Here is an 18,086-nt window from a genome sequence, read left to right on the forward strand (position 1 = left end):
CTACCTTTATTCTCACCTGTAGAAGAGGAAAGAACAAGGGACTTGAAGAATGTGGGAGAAGACATTGGGGTACTCATGAGAGCGATGGGACATGGTTTGGGGTGTCTGTGGCCACCATAAGGCAAAGTTTTGGGTTCTGAAACCTGGGGTAGAACAATGTTCCCTGGCTCCCTGGGCCAGTGCTAATGACAAATAGCACCATGACACACCTTGCATACCAGAAACATACTCTTAACCTGGTCTACACTTGCCCCATCTCTACTTAAGCTTAAATATTTATCTTAAAATGAGGATTATCTCTGTCTCTCTCTTCCCACTTCTTGGATGTATTGATTCACAGTGAACTCTGACAGCCAATGGAGCTCACATTTTGTTTAGACGTTGTACTGTGATAACCGCTGGTGCTGCCCCCAGTGTCTGTGGCCAACCATCCTCTCTGCCATGCAGAATTTGGTTGCTGAGGTCATTAGGGGATACTCTAAATCCAGGGAGCCATCTGGTTCTGAGGAAGAAGGGCTGAGAACCAGGCCTGAGCTACCAGTGTGGGGGCTTTTCCTTTCCTCTCTGCATCATCTTCTCTTCTTATTATGAGGGTTTTGTGCTGGAGAGCAGGACCCCAGCCTTAATAGGCTCTCCGGCTCTGCCATTTGCTTTCCCTCTAATGGGGTCCTCAGCCTGGGATTGCACAGAGACCTTCCCTGGGGTGGATGTGCCTGCAGAGGAGGGTGAGGCTCCAGCAGTAGGAGCTGCTGAAGCGGCAATGAATTGTCTCAAAGGGTCCATCAGGATAGAAGAGAAATGGTCCCAGAGGGAAGCCATTTGGTTGGATCAAGTGTGCTATTCCTGGGCGGCATCACTGAGGGAGGGGAGTAGGGGCAAGTGGCCACAGGGAGGGAGGACTCTGGACAGCCAGGCCTTGCCTGGGAAACTGCCAATCCCTGCAACTCAATCCACCCCTTGTACACATTTTGTCATTCTCTCGATTCTGTGCCGTAGGAGCATCAGGGAAGTGAACTTGGGATGAAGGTGGCAGGGCTGCAGTCTCACACAACTCCACAAAGCTCTGCTTACAGAGAAGACAACATATAAGGCACCTCTTATATGTTCTCAAGTAATTCTTTATATTGTGAGCCATTTTAATAAAGTTCATAGCATTTCCCCAAGGGATATTTTTGGTGACTATATACAGATATTTCTATGAAGATCTAACATCCCAAATCTACTCTCAAATCTGCAACTAGAGTGATATTTTTAACCTAGAAAATCGAATTCCTTTATTTCCATGCTTAAAGCCTTTCAATGTTTCTTCATTGTCCCTAGACAAAGTGCAGGCTGCTTATCATTTTTCATGTGGTCTTTCACCACCTGGATTCTATGTATTTCTCAGGTCTCATCTATGGACTATGGGCAAAAAATCTACAATAAACAAAATATCAAAAAAAATTAGATAAATACAGGCTGCTATTATTTGATTTACAACCCTGGGTTACTGCACAACAGGAATTGATGAATGCATCTTTCAATTACAGCCCTCAAGTGTGCAAAGGAGGTGGGGATCACAGTGAGCTTACCTCCTCATATCACTTCTCTGTTTAACCATCACTGGCTGCCTCTCGTCTATACAGTCCTGACCCCTTGAACATGCAGCTCTTCATGAATGGCCTTATGCCCTCAAGCCCTGTGTGGCCCCTTTCCCTTCTCTCCCACCACTGTTTCTGCTTCCTTTAACACCAGCCAGTCCAACTGTGTCCAACCATGCTGATGTACTTGACATTTCCAATCAACACTGTTTACTTTCAACACCCAGGTGAGAGGCTTCTCTAAGAACCCCTTCTCCAATTCTCCTGAGCCCCTGAGAAAAGTAAGCCACTTCCTTTAGTGTGATACTTCCTCTGCATGACTCAGGCACTTTGTACAGGCTTCTATTACAGCACTTACTGTATTGTTCATAGTTAACTTCTCCATTGCACTAGGAGGTCCCTAGAAGGCAGAGCCCTTATACTTTTCAATTTTGTATTCCTAGCACATAGTATAATGGACAACTCACAGGCGGTACACGGCAACTACTTGGAAATTAATGATACTTTATGGGTCTAACTTGTTTTGGAATGGGTTTTCCTTAGCGGCAATCATATATGTGCTCAAGCAGCTACAAGTGTTCCTTCTCATTCTCACAGTTTCGAGTGTGAATTACTCATTAGCGAGGATGGAGTTCAATGATTTTCAACCTTGTCTGCTCATTGGGCTCACCTGCAGAGCTTTTAAAACTCCCAATATGCAGTCCATAGCATACAACAATGAAATCAGAATCTATTGGTGGGACGCAGGCATTTGTGTTTTAAAAACTCCCCAGGTGATTCTAATATATAGTCAAGCCTGAGAACCACTAGTTTAAGTGTTCCTAGGTAGTTAATTTAAAAAACCTTTTCCTGTATGCTCACTATGTAGTAAACACTGTGTTAGGCATTTGGAGAGGAGGTGGGATGGGAAGGTAGTGTTTGGCCCAGAGAGAGAAAGAGCCTCAGAATTTCTATATTAGACATAGTGCTTACTTTTAGGAAACTGCAATGCTTACAACCTCCATGAGCAATAGCAAATGGTGATGGTATCTAAATTGTATCATTTAAATCAAAGTTTCCCAACGTGGCATTTTGGGTTAGATAATTCTTGATTGTGGGAGGCTGTCCTTTGCATTGTAGGATGTTTTGAAGCATCTCTGGCCTCTACCCACGAGATGCCAGTAACAAGCAAAAGCACTCCTCACTTCCCACTGCCACAGTATATAACAAACAAAAATGTCCAACATGTCCAAATGTTCCCTGGGAGTAAAGTCATCCTTTATTGAGAACCATTGATATAGATCTCAGTGTAGCAGCCTTTGCAAGACCCCCAGGTGATCTGTATGCACATTAAAGTCTGAGAAACACGCACTGGTTTAAAGCAGTGCTTCCCAAAGTGTGGTCCGTGACCAGCATCAGCACTATCTGGGAACTTGTTGGAAAAACATTCTCAGTCCTCACCCCAGACCTACCGAAACCAAAACTTTGCTTTAGTAAGTCCTCTGGGTGATTCTCACACTTAGGTTTCAGGGCCACTAACTAAAGGGGAAAAGGAGATTGGATGCACTGGAGCAATCAAAAAATTCTTAGGAATAGAGCTTGATTTGGGCCTTGAAATTGAATAGGCGGTGGGGAGGGTACTCCAGGTGCAGAGAACAGCATGAGAGAGGATTTTCAGATGTAAATTAGCCCACACTCTTAAACTGCCAAGCCCCTTTTTCTCCTTTTTTCCCCCTTAACTTCCTCAATCTGTTTGTTTTCTTGTGTTTTGGCTAGAAAACGTTCTCCTCTGCAATTTATACTCCATGATGTGTTCATCAGCTTGCTCAAGTAATTCTTTGAGAATCTCAACAAAATGATCACTTGCAAAAACACAGGAGTATGTTTTTGAAAAGTTGTGCATAATCAAATTTACCATCAGACATATGTACAAATCAGCACATATTTACAAATGTATTTCTCATTTACAAGGATTTTATATAGCGAACCATTTTTATAAAGTTAATAGCAATTCCCCAAGGGATATTTTTGGTGACTATAAATACAGATGTTTCTATGAGAAAATCTAACATCCCAAATCTACCCTCAAATCTGCAACTACAGTGATATTTCTAACCCAGAAAAATCTGATTCCTTTATTTCCATGTTCAAAGCCTTTCAACATTTCTCCATTACCCCTATACAAAATGCAAACTGTTTACCATTTTTCACCACCTGGATCCTAAATATTTCTCATCTATAGACTATGGGCAAAAAAAACTACAATAAACAAAATATCAAAAAATTAGGTGAAGACAGGCTGCTGTTATTTGTTTTATGACCCTGGGTTATTGTGCAACAGGAATTCCAATCAGCCCAAGGTTGGCCAGGCCAGACAGTGTCATGAGAGTTGACAATGGCACGGGAACAGACTGGACAATGTGGAACTTTATATGCAGTCATTTTTTTTTTTTTTTTTTTTTTTTTTTTGGTAGAGCTTGTATTGACTTCTTCCACAAACTATAGAAGCATTTTTGGGTAAGTGTACACCATACGGATGTATATTTCTTTTGCCTCAGGATCCAGTGTGACTCCACATAGCACTGAATCAGAGTGTTCGTTCCTCCTAATTGATCTGGGAGATCAAATGAAGGCTGATAGGAAACCTTGGGGATGTTGATTTGGATGTGAGACAGGAGTCATATAGGGTGGTTACAGGAGATACAAATTCCACGCAGCAGTTTCACATGAATAGAGGCTACGGGCTGGTAAGACCCTGAAAAACCAGATGTGGACCAAGCTGACTGAGACTGACTGGACCCAACATGGAGCTGGATCCTACTTAGGTTTCACCTAGGACCTTATTATATGCTCATTAACATACAAATCACACACCTGCCAGTGCCATGACAGTTCCAGGAACATCTATATCTGCTGGAAAAATGGGTGGCACGACAATTCTGAAAAATCTCCACCTTTTCCCAGGAATTTTCATGAATATTCTACCCCTTGCTTTGGTTAAAGAAACCCATGAAGGTAGCAACTCCAAACCCCCTTGTGCATGACTCTTGACTACAACAAAATTCCCTTTTCTTGAGTGTGTACTCTTCCCTCTGCAACAAATCTCTGTACTTTCACTATTTTCTGACTCATCATTGAATTCCTTCTTGCAACAGTGTCAAGAGCCTGGACACCAGCTGGAGTCGAGGTCTCACCTGTGTTTGGGGACCTCTCTGAGCCCATCAGCATCAGGTGGTGGTGAGAGAAGGTCAGTCAGCTGACTGAGATTTTTAGCTTCAAGTATGCCTTCCTCAATTCCTTGCCACCCTTCATCCTTTGTCTTCTTGGCCCCAGCCACCCAGAGCCATTTGCATATCCCCAATACCATGGTCTCTCTCAAGTCTAGTCCTATGCACACATTGGCTCTCTTGCCTAGAAAGTTCTTACTGGTGTCTTTTCACCTAGACAACTCTTGCTTTCACTTCACTCTCCATTAGAGGATGCTTCCTCCAGGAACCCTTTCCTGACCACTGAAGGTGTCAGGAAGGTTGGGCGTCCTTCGTGTTAGCTCTGTAGCGCTCTATGCTGACCACTCATGAAAACTCACACAACTCACTCCAGTGTAAGAGTTCACCCATCTTCCTCCCCGACTGTACTGTCAGGTCTGTAAGGGCAGGGATTGTATCCTGTGCACTGTTGTATCTCCTGAGCCCAACCCTGTCCCTGACACATAGTAAATGCTCAATTAGTCATTTATTAAATGAATAAGTGAACTCATGAATATCTGGCTTGAAGGGTTTTATATCTGTATTTTAAATCTACAATTAATGCAGCGCTTCCTTTTCCCAAACTAAAATTAGTTAACAATGTTGGGCTACATTGTTCATGTTTTTACATACAGCCAGCCTCTCTATTTTCTTTCTGTACTGTTTTTTCCTTTTTTTTTCTTCCCGTGCTGGCTTTTCTTTCTGCTCTTGGTGGGGCCTTGAGTAACTCTGTGGAAAAGTACGAGGTCCTCACCAAGGAATCCAGCACTGAGCCTGCTGCCCTGAAGTTCCCCAGCAGTGCTGCTTTTGTTGTTCCTCAGCATGCTGGACCAGCAGCAAGGAAATAGTGACTCAAGTTCTTGGCTATAAACATCCTTCGAGAAATGCTTTCTCCAGAGACAGACCTATAAGTGAAGGAGGCAAAGAACATAATTCCTGTATATTGACCAGGCATCATTTACCACTTAAATGGAGGAGAGCCAGTCAGTATGTTCAGGAAAGGGGCTGTAGACCTTGATTGTTTTTCAGGTGTAATTAAAGATACCATTCCCTAGCGATGTCCTGCTTAGAATTCAATTAATCTTGTGCATGTGCACATGCATAGGCACATGTACATATACATGCACATATATACATGTAAACACACATATACTCATGTGTATCTATATGCTTATACACATATTTATATATTTACATATGTGTAGGTAGACCATACATACATATATATGCATATGTAGCTACATATAGGTATATACATATGCATTTATGTAATCATACAAATACAGAGACAATATACATATTTTTAGTCCTAAAATGTTAATAACTTAGGACAGGGGTCAGCAAACTTTCTCTGCAAAAGATCAGAGAGTAGTTGGGTGCAGCGGCCCATGCCTGTAATCCCAGCACTTTGGGAGAGTGAGGCGAGCAGATCATGAGGTCAGGAGTTCGAGACCAACCTGGCCAACATGGTGAACTCCGTCTCAACTAAAAATACAAAAAAATTAGCCGGGCGTGGTGGCGGGCACCTGTAATCCCAGCTACTAGGGAGGCTGAGGCAGGAGAGTCGCTTGAACCCAGGAGGTGGAGGTTACAGTGAGCCGAGATTGTGCCACTGCATTCCAGCCTGGGCAACAGAGCAAGACTTTGTCTCAAAAAAAAAAAAAAAAAAAAAAAAAAATCACAGAGTAAGTATTTTAGGCTTTGTGGGCCTTACTTTCTTTTTCTTTTTCTTTCTTTCTTTCTTTTTTTTTTTTTTTGGTTTTGAAACAGAGTATTGCTCTGTCACCCAGGCAGGAGTGCAGTGGCGTGATCTTGGCTCACTGCAACCTCCACCTCCTGGGTTTAAGCAATTCTCCTGCCTCAGCTTCCCAGGTAGCTGGGACTACAGGCACTAGCCACCATGCCTAGCTTTTTTTTTTTTTTTTTTTTTTTTTTTTTTTTCGTATTTTTAGTAGAGATGGGGGTTTCACCATGTTAGTCAGGATAGTCTCAATCTCCTGACATTGTGATCTGCCCACCTCAGCCTCCCAAAGTGCTGGGATTACAGGTGTGAGCCACCACGCCTGGCCTGTGGGCCTTACTTTCTCTGATGCAACTATTCAGTTCTACCATTGTAGTGTGAAAACAGGTATATACAATAAATCAGCAAATGAGGTTGGCTATGTTCCAATAAAACTTTATTTACAAAACAGCAGTGAGCTGCACTAGGTATACCAATCACAGTGTGCCAACCTTTCCCTTAGACTGTAGGTATGACTAGAGCATTCAGTAAATGGTATTTAAAACAAAATTACCTAAACTTTAGGACAACCATATAAGTTATGGGGTGTTCTCTTACCAAATACTGGTAAAGTACAAATTCTGTGGACAAGAATATAATGTATGTCCTCCAACTTGTAGACTCTACATTTATAAAAATTAAGAGAACCACCACCTGTTACGGAAGGACTTATCCAAATGGTATGTATTTCTTCACTGTTCATCTTTTTGTTGTTTAAATATGTTTGAAATGCTTTAGGAAATAAGGTCCACTGTAAATCACTCATATTTCCTTATCTATTCAGAGAACACTCAAGAAATGGATGCTTTTTTACTTCCTGCACATTCCCATAGAAAGCAAAACCTGTATTTCATGTTTTCCCCTTACAAATACTGACGGTACCTGCAGAAGCAACAGTGACCTTTAAAGACACCCAAGTGTTTTAGGTATACAACATGTTATTGCTTTCTGGATCACATTCAGCTTTTTGTCACAAAACCCCTGGGCAAGAAAGAAAGCAGGGACTCAGCTCCACCTGGCACGGTATGAATCAAAAATGCCACATGTAGAAGTGATGGTAGCCACAGGAAAGTGGCAGCCTGAGACGAATGAACGTCATGGTGAGAATTGCCTGAGCATTGTCAAGTCTGAGAAAGATTAAACAGCCATCTTGAAATGGAATGCGTGGTTTATCCAAAGTTGCAGCCAGCAATGTGCCTTCTGCAATTTGCAAAAGATTCAAGTACAAAAGTGATTTAAGACAAGTTCATATGGGTTGCAGCTCCTGTGAATTTTTCTACAGTTAAAACATGGAAAATTTTTATGTTTTATATTCCGTGGAACATTTTATGGTTAAAGCATGGAACAGGTCTTATAAAACATGTTTACAATTTACTTTTATTTTTACCAGGCAGATTAGATTGTAGAAAGAAAAGATTGGTGAGTCACTTCTCAACCATTTACATAGGTTGAATCTTTAAAACTTTCTCAATAACCTTTCTAGGAACATGCATTCTTAAAACACAAAACCATTCAGCAATCATGGAAGAAAATGCGGAAAACATATTTTGACTTCAGCCTTTGAGTGTATCATTGGGTAACAGGTATCTCAAGATTTATTTTTATTTAACTCTTTTCTCTTTGAAAGAAGTCTACATAAATTATCAGTTTTTCAGAATTAACACATTATTATTATCATCTCCTTTTTTTCCTTTTCGAGACAGGATCTCATTCTGTTGCCCAGACTGGAGTGCAGTGGCACAGTAGTGGCTCAGTGTAGCCTCAGCCTCCCTGGGCTCTAGTGATCCTTGAACCTCAGCCTCCCGAGTAGCTGAGGCTACATGCGTGCACCACCACACCTGGCTAATTTTTCTATTTTTGTGGAGATGGGGTCTTACTGTGTTGCCCAGGCTGGTCTCCACCTTCTGGGCTCAAGCAATCTGCCCACCTTGGCCTCCCAAAGTGCTGGGATTACAGGCATGAGCTACCATGCCTGGCCTATAATCTCCTTTAAAGGTAGCGTTACCCCTTATTCCAAACCTAACACTTTTACACTTTCAGTAGAATGTGCTCCAGTCTTAGCTTTTCCAACAGGTAAGTGCAAATTTTAGATACTTGTTTGTTCAAATACTATTTTTGAATTCATATGTTAAAAATAGTCTAATAAATCTGACCCCAGTTCAGTTATGACCATTTCATGTGTCATGTCACTGTGTGAATAAAGTACAAATAGAAGCAGCTCCAGTGGTATTTTATATGTCCTAAAGACACAATAGTGCATCTGGATGGGGATTTGAGCAGCACAAAGTGAAAAGGAATAACTGAGTAGAACCAAGCCAAGGGAAATTATGGTTGTGATGTGTTCATTGTCTCAGCTTCCTGAGACTTATAGACAGTTTCTGAATATCACAGAAAAGCACTAAATCTGGCTAAAATACCTACAAACCACAGTGATACTGAAACTCAGTGAAAGATGGAAATTAAAATGGAATAACTGATAGGATCCGGTTGTTGAAGGATGGATACGGAAAAAAAGAACAAAGCACAGACAGGCTTTAGACCACCAAAGTCATGTAACTAAATATCACACAAGTTAAAAAAAATGTCTCTGTATACCTCGTAATCCCTGCTGCTTGGTCACAGCGTAGCATTTCTACAGCAGTTCTCTTTGGCCTGGAGAGGGTAACAGCTTCTCCTTTATGTTCACCATTCACCCCCTGTACTGGATTTTTCTCCACCCTGTCGCCTCCTCTTCAGGTTTTCTCCTGCCAAGAAGGGAAATGAGCGCCCACAAACAGCACTGATTTGACGGTACCCCGCATCAGGACTCTAGGAGCCAGGTATCCCTGCTCAGCAGGCCAATCAGAGAGATCCCCTTATGCAAGGGGCTGCTGAGGGACTATTTGTCCTGGAGTGGAGGCAGAAAATTGAAGGATGCCCTTTTAGAGTTTGTATGGGTTGTTTTTGGAGAGAAGTCATGCTTTTTTTTTCTTTTTTTTACTGGCACCTAGTTTGTGTGTGTGTGTGTGTGTGTGTGCGCGCGCGCGCGTGTGCGCACATGTGTGCATGTAAATCTGCTGTCTTTGAAGGGAGACATTTTTCCAGTTCCTTCCTTAAGGTGCTTTAGTATTCTCACATTTTAATTCCCTGTTGTTTTATTTCCAACCATCCAAATATGTTACAATCTGAATCAAAAGCTAGTACCCCAAATGTATTCAAATAGCCTACACACACAGACACACACAGACCACACACACTCTGCTGTGTCATCCATTCTATTATCCCCAACATCATGGTAGTAATTAACCCTTGAGCTACAGCTGATAGCTTTGCACCAGGAGAATTTCCCTGCCTATCTCCCTATTTGGTAGAGCTAATAGGATTGGAGTGGTTACTGCTGCAGTAACACTTCACACTGTTCTGGTCACCAGAGGTTGAAGGAGGCCCTGGGGTTTTTATCTAGGAGGCTGACTCTGACCAGGTTGTCTGTAGACTGGTTTGTCTGTAGTCTAAACTAGGTTCCACCTTAATCAAACCAAATACAGCTCAAAGTGTTTCTCCATCAGATTACAAATCAATTTATTAGACAAAACTCCCCATTAATCTGTAAGTGTCATAGAGCCACCTGCACAGGTCTGCATAGCATCTATACAACAATGATATTTTGTGTTCTGATTTTCCTATCTGTGCAATTGTAAAATATCCCCAAATAGCTGGTATTTATAAGTTTTCATTTGAAAGAAGCATAAGAAATCTATGTCTCATCTCAGTCAATGAAAAAAAAAATATCCTTAACTGTGAACAAAGTCAGAGACATAGCCTCTCAGAAGGGGGAATGAAGAAATTATGCAGGACCAATTTAGCTCCTGGTGAATGTGACAGGTGTTTTCAAGGGGCATTTCAAAAATAAAATTCCTATGGATATATATATATATATCAAAAGATAGGCCGTTATATACATCACCTTCTTCTCTTTAACTTGACATTTTCTTCTTGATCACTGAGTTCTGGGATCCCAGCCCTCCTACAATAGTGCTCTCCTGCCATGGTGACTAACTAACTTGTTCATTCCAAAAGTGTTCTTAGATGATGAAAGCAATAGAACATTCAGAAAATAAAATAAAACTCTACAATTCTATGCCCAGCACAAAAGCTGCTCTAAAGTTATATATTTCCTTCCAGGCTTTTAAAATTTTGAATCCTTATTTTAAAATATTTCTATTAAACAAGCATGAGAAATAATTATAGGAAAATGAGACTATAACAGAAAATCATAAAAGGAAAACAATTAGAATACTCTCTAATCCCTCCACTCAGAAATAAACACTATTAACATATATACAGTTTTTCTTTCTCTTTCCGTATACCAACATAAGTTTTTAAAGGATTACTTTTCAATGCTTATGCCTCTTTCTGCCTTCATTCATTCATTTATTCATTTGTTCAATAGACATTAATTGAGCACCGACTGTAACACCAGCTAGCACTATACTAGAGTTAAAACAATGCACAAAAAATGGCATGGCCTCTCATGGTTCTCATGATTCTTACAGCCTACAGGGGAAGATAGATCTTAAACAAATAATTAACTACTTTTTCTTTTAGGAATGAATTGTATTTGTCTTTGGGCCTTAAAGTCTCATCTGCCTTTTCAAACCTCTCTCGCCACCTCATCCCCACAAATTCTAATCTCCCTCTGCTTTTTGTTCATTAATAAACCTTCATCACAATTCAAGTGAGAGGTGTCCTGGAACTCTCCGTTCCTTCTTGAAGAGTTCACCCCCTGTGTCCTCCAGGCACAGGTGAGTCACTGAGCTAGGAGGTGGCTCTGTGGAGCACAGACTGTACCACCAAGTGGCCTTGCACAAGTTTTTGATAACACCTACCAGAGCCACGAGAGTTCTGAGAATTCTACCCACAGGAAGAGGAAGCATTTGGAACAGGAAGTAAGATTGAGCTGCCAAATATAGCACAGCTATATAAGAAGCCGGATTGAGAAGGAGGAAACATGCACTCTTTTCAGCTGCCAGGCAGCACTTTGCTTTGGGGAAAAACAAACAAAGGGTGCCATGGCTGAAAGCCTAGAGGAGCTGGAGCTCAAATGCTGTGTGGTGCTGCTGCTGGGACCCTGTGGCCCTGGAACGGAACGCTGTGTGAATCCCAGTGCCAGGCTCTGAGAGGCTCTCTTGCTCAACTAAAAGCAGGGAGAGTTCTCCATAGCCAAGGGCCTGCAGCAATTATTTGATTAACTTCACCAAGTTTCTGCTCTGTTTTCTGTTTTGGCTATGGTGACATGGACTTTTATTATTATTATTAGTCTTCTTAATACTGGAGAGAAGAGCCAGTATCTTAACATCTTCAATAGATAAAGAAAAGGCTATTAAAGGCAAATACCATGAACAGAGGATATTCTGTGTCTACACGGTAAGCTGGATCTTCTTGTCCACCAGAGTAGTGGTCTGCTTCTCAGAGGAGGTTACTTCTCTGATACTGTTGGTCTTATCCTGTGGGTTGAATAAGTGAGCACAAAGGCCCTGCTGATTCATTTTCATATCCTCATCACTGACACTGCCTGGTCCACCATGGGCGCTCAATACTACAACAAATCCTCACTTGGTCAGTTTTGTAAATGTGACATACTGAAAAATGTAACCATAAATAAAATGAGTGGGTTTCCCCTATGTACGTAATAAGCAAGATACGATCAAATGAAGTTTCACTTTACCAATATACAGGATATTATTATTTTTATAATTATTCTTCGTTTTCCTTTGGCCTCTCTAAAAGTCCTATGCTTTCTGACCTTATTCTTCTTCCCCAGACACCTTGCACTCCTGGCGCTTCCTCCCTGCCCTCCCCATCTTCCTTCTCGGTGATCTTAGGCACCCCCACGGCTTCAACTGTATTGTCTGTCAATGACTCCACATTTCCATCCATGCCCAGGCTTTTCTCCCAGGCTGCAGACCTGTTCTTCCAACTGCTGTAGACATTTCCACATTGATCTCCTGGAGGGACCTCAAATACAACATACCAACAAATAAGCACGCTGTAGTCACACCGGCCCCCACCCCTAGTTTGCCCCTGACCTCAATTTCCTATCATGTTTAGTGGCATCATCCCAGGCAACCAATGCTGGAAACACTGGAAATACCTCCAATGGAAATGTCAAATGGAACTCTTTCTGCCTCGTTATTATTATTTTTCTTAAACTCAGTACTAAGAATCTGCCTCATTTTTTACTGTGATGCCAAGACACACATGGTAGCTGAATGATGGTCCCCCAAACACATCCACGTGCTAGTCTCTAGAACTGCATGGTAAAAGGGACTTTGCAGATGGAATTGAGTTAAGGGTTTTTTTTTCGACCATGTTGGTCAGGCTGGTCTCGAACTCCTGACCTCGTGATCCGCCCACCTCGGCCTCCCAAAGTGCTGGGATTACAGGTGTGAGCCACCGTGCCCAACCAAGTTAAGGGTCTTGAGATGGGGAGATGGCCCTGGATCATGCAGGAGGGCCTAATGTACTCAAAAGGGTCCCCATAAGAGGGGTCAGTCAGAGAAAGAGATGTGAGGACAGAGACAAAGGCTGAAATGCTGTGGCCACAAGCAAAGGTGGCTCTAGAAGCTGGAAAAGGCAAGGAAACAGGCTCCCCTAGAGCCTTCAGGGGAATGTAGCCTTTGAGTTAAGCCTGGTAAGATCCATTTTGGACTTCTGGCCTATAAGACTTGGACTTCTGGCCTATAAAACATAACAAAATTATGCTGTTTTAAGCCACTACATTTTGGGTAATTTGTTACAGTAGCGATAAGACACCAATACAATAAGAGATTTTAGATATGAAAGGGGGCAGGAGACGATTTCCAAAGAAAGTGGCCTCTCTGACATCTGCTCCAAGAATAAAAGTGGTGGCCGGGCATGGTGGCTCACACCTGCAATCCCAGTACTTTGGGAGGCCAAGGCAGGTGGATCACCTGAGGTCAGGAGTTCAAGACCAGCCTGGCCAACATGGTGAAACCCTGTCTCTACTAAAAATGCAAACATTAGCTGGGCGTGGGGGCGGGTGCCCGTAATCCCAGCTACTTGGCAGGCTGAGACAGGAGAATCACTTGAACCTGGGAGGTGAAGTTTGCAGTGAGCCGAGATCGCACCATTGCACTCCAGTCTGGGAGACAGAGCAAGACTCTGTCTCAAATAAAAAAAAAAAAGAGAGAGAGAGAGTAAAAGTGGTAGAAATTGGTCAGAGTGCTGAGGAAATTTGGTGAGGAGATAGGCAAGATGATGACTCTGGGGGAGCTGTTGGCATTTGTGGGTCTCCTGCCGTTCCCTCTAGGGAAGTGCCTGGGTTGAGAAGCACTGTTCTTGGCAATTCAGCAGGTGCTACTTTCTGCTTGGTTTGTTGGGAAACTAAGCAGGGAGAGGTCAATAGCTTGCTTGAGCTCATGCAGCTTGTTAGGGATGGAGCCAGGACACTGATGCAGGATGACTCTGGTCCATGCTTTACTGCTGCCTCACCTCAGAGAAGGCAACAAAAGCAGGGACTGGAGCTCTGATTGATGCAGGGTCTTGCTGGTGGTATCTCGCTGCTCTTGGCTTCAAAAGCATGGGCGAGTGATGTTGGTCTCATGGGGAAAGGTACTTCCCTAGCAGTAGGGAGCACAAAAGGAAGAGGAGCTTACTAAGACCAGTGTCAAAAACAAGAGAAGACCTGCTTCCGTAAGCAGGTCAGACAGAATGCAGTGTTCTTTATCCCTTGCTTCTCCGCCTTTCAACATTTATCTTGATTAACAATTTCTCTGAATTCACTTTTCTCTTTTTCTAGTAACTCAATCCTAAATACTCCAGCCTGAGATGTTAATTTGGTCGATTAAATAAGAGAAATCCCTTAGAAATCATCTTACGATCCTGAAGTCCATATTTCTCCAGAATTATTTACTTCTGCCAGATTCCAAGGTTCACAAAAATACCAATGAATTAGTAGGAAATGTTTCCTCCATTTTAACTTTGACCAAACCTCATTCAAAACCATGAAACCAAAAGAAGAGTAAGAAACCACGAAGCTAGTTACCACCCAGATGGCTCCCAGCTTATGAATAAGTTGTATTCCAAAAGTTGGCTTGTAAATCAGCTGTTCAGTATGTATGGTAGGCTTTCCCACAGAAACCATGTTTTAAATGGTGGCCAAGTTTCAAGGTCTCTCATAAAGTCTACCTAACTCATGAGATAACAAGTAATATTAACAAAGAATAGAATTCCAGAAATTATTTATGATTTTTTTTTTTGGGAGAAAAGCAGGATAAGGAAAAAACTATACTTCCTGTGGATGGAGGTGGGGACCCAACTGTCTCCAAGCAAAGAGGCCACACAGCCTTCTACTGTCCTGGGCCAGGCGGGTTTTGTGGCCAGCAGGAAAGGCCCTGTGGTGAGGCATGAGGCAGGAGAGCATGGGATAATGGAGTGCCCAGAAGAACTTCCAGGAGAGAGTTAGGAGGAAGCAGTTCAGAGAGAGAGAGGATCAAGAAGAGCTTCAAGATAAGAGAAAACTGGAGAGGAAGCAAATGGAACATGTTTACAGATGTCATAGTAGGTTATGAGTTTAATTCTTTTTAATGTTTGCTATAGTTTGAATGTTTGTCCCCCATTAACCTCAGGTTAAAATTTAATCCCAATGTTGGAGGTGGGGCCTAATGGGGGTGTTTGGCCATGGGGACAGATCCCTCATGAACAGTCTTGTGCCCTCCCTGGGGATGATCGAATCATCACTGTATTAGTCCCTTCTTCCCACCAGAGCTGGTTGTTAGAAAGAGCCTGGCCCTCCTCCCTCCCGCTTTCCTCCTCTCTCACCCTGTAAGCTCTACAGAGCTGGCTTCCCTTCACCTCCTGCCTTGAGCGGAAGCAGTCTGACCAGCAAGACTTCATCAGATGCAGATGCTGGTGCGAGGCTTCATGTACAGCCTGCAGAAGCACGAGCCAAGTAAGCTTCTTTACTTGACAGATTACACAGACTCAGTTTTTCCTTTAGAACAAAACAAAATGAACTAAGACAGTGTCTTTCAAGAGATTCAAGTGAAAATTAGAATTTTTTTAAACTACTTTTTCTTGCTAGATGGCATTTTTTGACTAGAACTCTATACTGGGATTGGGCTATGGGAGCACCAGGATTTATATGGGCTTTATAAGTAGGAGCCTGTGCTATATAGATCCTATATTATTCGGGCAAACAGGAAAGAAAAGATTTCCTTCCACTTCCACTCCGTAAACGTTTATTAAGCCAGCATTTTTTTTAGTGCTTGCTAGGTCTCTGGTGCTACAAGGGACACTAGACAGGATGAGATACAAAAATAAATAAGATGGACTTCTTGCCTTTGAGGAGCATATAGGTTATAGGGGAAGACACCACTGCCAACAAATGATCCCAGTGCATGCTACACTAGAAGTGTGTGCAAGTAGCATAGGGACACAGATAAAGAAGGGCCTCTCTGCCTGGGTGGTTGGGAAAGCTTGTTCTCTCCAGTTGGGACCCTGCTTGAGTCTGTCCCTTATATCTTCTGCCTTCAGATATCTTCGCATGTTACTTCATCCTGTTCTTCACTTTTTCATCTACAGAATCTATGAAAAATTTTTTTTTTACAATGACTCATTGGAAAAGAAAAATTTGGCAATGGGGCAGTGGAGGGAGTCTAGGGATGCCAACACAAATGGTGGTTACATGTTTTAACATTTTATAAATTTCAAAAATTAGGAATTGGGTTTATATATACATACACATATGTATATGTACATATAGGTATATGTGTGTGTGCATGTATATAATGTGTACATATACGTGTGTGCATTGTAATTAAAAGGAAGTCTCCAGGAGGAGCAGTTTCCCAGGATCCAGTCTTCTGGTGAGACACTGGGGATGAGACGGGGATGGCCAGGGCTCCAGGCATCACTGCCACATTACTTTGGATCTTGTATCTGAACTCTAGAATATGTCACATAGTCATCAAACCACAGTTTAGTCTGCTCTTCCACAAAGGAAAACTTTATCTAGTTGGCCTGTGTTACACTATAATGTGTGAAGGGAATTGGATGGTATTACATCGAGAATCCAAGCAAAGCTTATTGTTTCTTGGGATTACTTTCTCATATTTTTATGTTCTTTAATAAAGCACAGGCTGGAACATAAGTGAAAGGAAGCAAGTTCTTAACTATTAAAAATGGACTGCATGGCCCTGTCTCACACCGTAGACAAATACTAGCTAAAAATGGACCATAGACCCAAATGTCAAAGCTGAAACTATAAAACTCTTAGAAGAAAATGCAGGAGTAAGGCTGGGTGCAGTGGCTCATGCCTGTAACCCCAGCACTTTGGGGGGCCGAGGCGGGTGGATCACTTGAGGTCAGGAGTTCGAGATCAGCCTGGGCAACATGGTGAAACCCCGTCTCTACTAAAAATACAAAATTAGCCAGGCGTGGTGACACATACCTGTAATCCCAGCTACTCTAGAGGCTGAGGCAGGAGAATCGCTTGAACCTGGGAGGAGGAGAATGGGATGTGAGCCAAGATCACACCATTGCACTCCAGCCTGGGCAACAAGAGAAAATCTCCGTCTCACCAAAAAAAAAAAAAAAAAAAAAAGAAAGGAAGGAAGGAAAATGCAGGAGTAATTCTGTGTGATCTGGCATTATGTAATGATTTCCTGGACATGACAGTAAAAGCATAAGTGACAAAATACAAAATAGATGTTGGACGTCATGAAAATCAAAACTTTTGAAGACACTATTAAGAAATGAGGAGAAAATTCACAGAATGGAAGAAAATATCTGCAAATCATATATCTGATAAGGGGCTTGTGTCCAGAATATATAGAGAACTCTTAAAACGAACAATAAAAAGACAAATAACCAAATTTTTTTAATGGGCAAAGAGTTTGAGGCCGGGCGCGGTGGGCTCACGCCTGTAATCCCAGCACTTTGGGAGGCCGAGGCGGGCGGATCACGAGGTCAGGAGATCCAGACCATCCTGGCGAACATGGTGAAACCTCGTCTCTACTAAAAATACAACAAAATTAGCCGGGCGTGGTGGCGGGCGCCTGTAGCCCCAGCTACTGGGGAGGCTGAGGCAGGAGAATGGTGTGAACCCGGGAGGCGGAGTTTGCAGTGATCCGAGATCGCGCCACTGCACTCCACCCTGGGCGACAGAGCGAGACTCCGTCTCAAAAAAAAAAAAAAAAAAAAAAAAAAAAAAGAGTTTGAATAGACATTTCTTCAAAGGAGATATGCAAATGGCTAATAATCACATGAAAAGATACTCAGAGTCATATGTCATCAAGGAAAGAGAAATTAAAACCATAATGAGATCCTGGTAGGATGATTAAACTAAAAAAGATAGATAATATAATAACATATGTTCTTGAGAATGTGGAGAAATTGAAGCTCTCATATATTGCTGAAGAGAATATAAATTTTCAGTCACTGAGGAAAATAATTTGGCAGTTCCTCCAGAAGTTAAATATGGAATTACCATATGATCCAGCA

The 18,086-nt window shown here is 42.2% G+C and overlaps 1 protein-coding gene and 1 pseudogene across 3 annotated transcripts in view; both read right to left on the reverse strand.

Moving 5' to 3' along the window:
* The window catches only part of RIPOR2 (RHO family interacting cell polarization regulator 2), a 239,407-nt gene that overhangs the window by 190,234 nt on the left and 31,087 nt on the right, over positions 1-18,086 (reverse strand). The window lies entirely within an intron of this gene.
* Positions 1-18,086, reverse strand: part of LOC126952985 (argininosuccinate synthase-like) — a 48,737-nt pseudogene continuing 30,651 nt past the window's right edge. The window contains exon 1 of the transcript XR_007725088.1: positions 1-18,086. This exon is cut by the window's right edge and continues 30,651 nt beyond it. The product of XR_007725088.1 is annotated as an argininosuccinate synthase-like (transcript).

The sequence above is a fragment of the Macaca thibetana genome, chromosome 4, assembly GCF_024542745.1.
Source record: "Macaca thibetana thibetana isolate TM-01 chromosome 4, ASM2454274v1, whole genome shotgun sequence".
Taxonomy (NCBI): Eukaryota; Metazoa; Chordata; class Mammalia; order Primates; family Cercopithecidae; genus Macaca; species Macaca thibetana.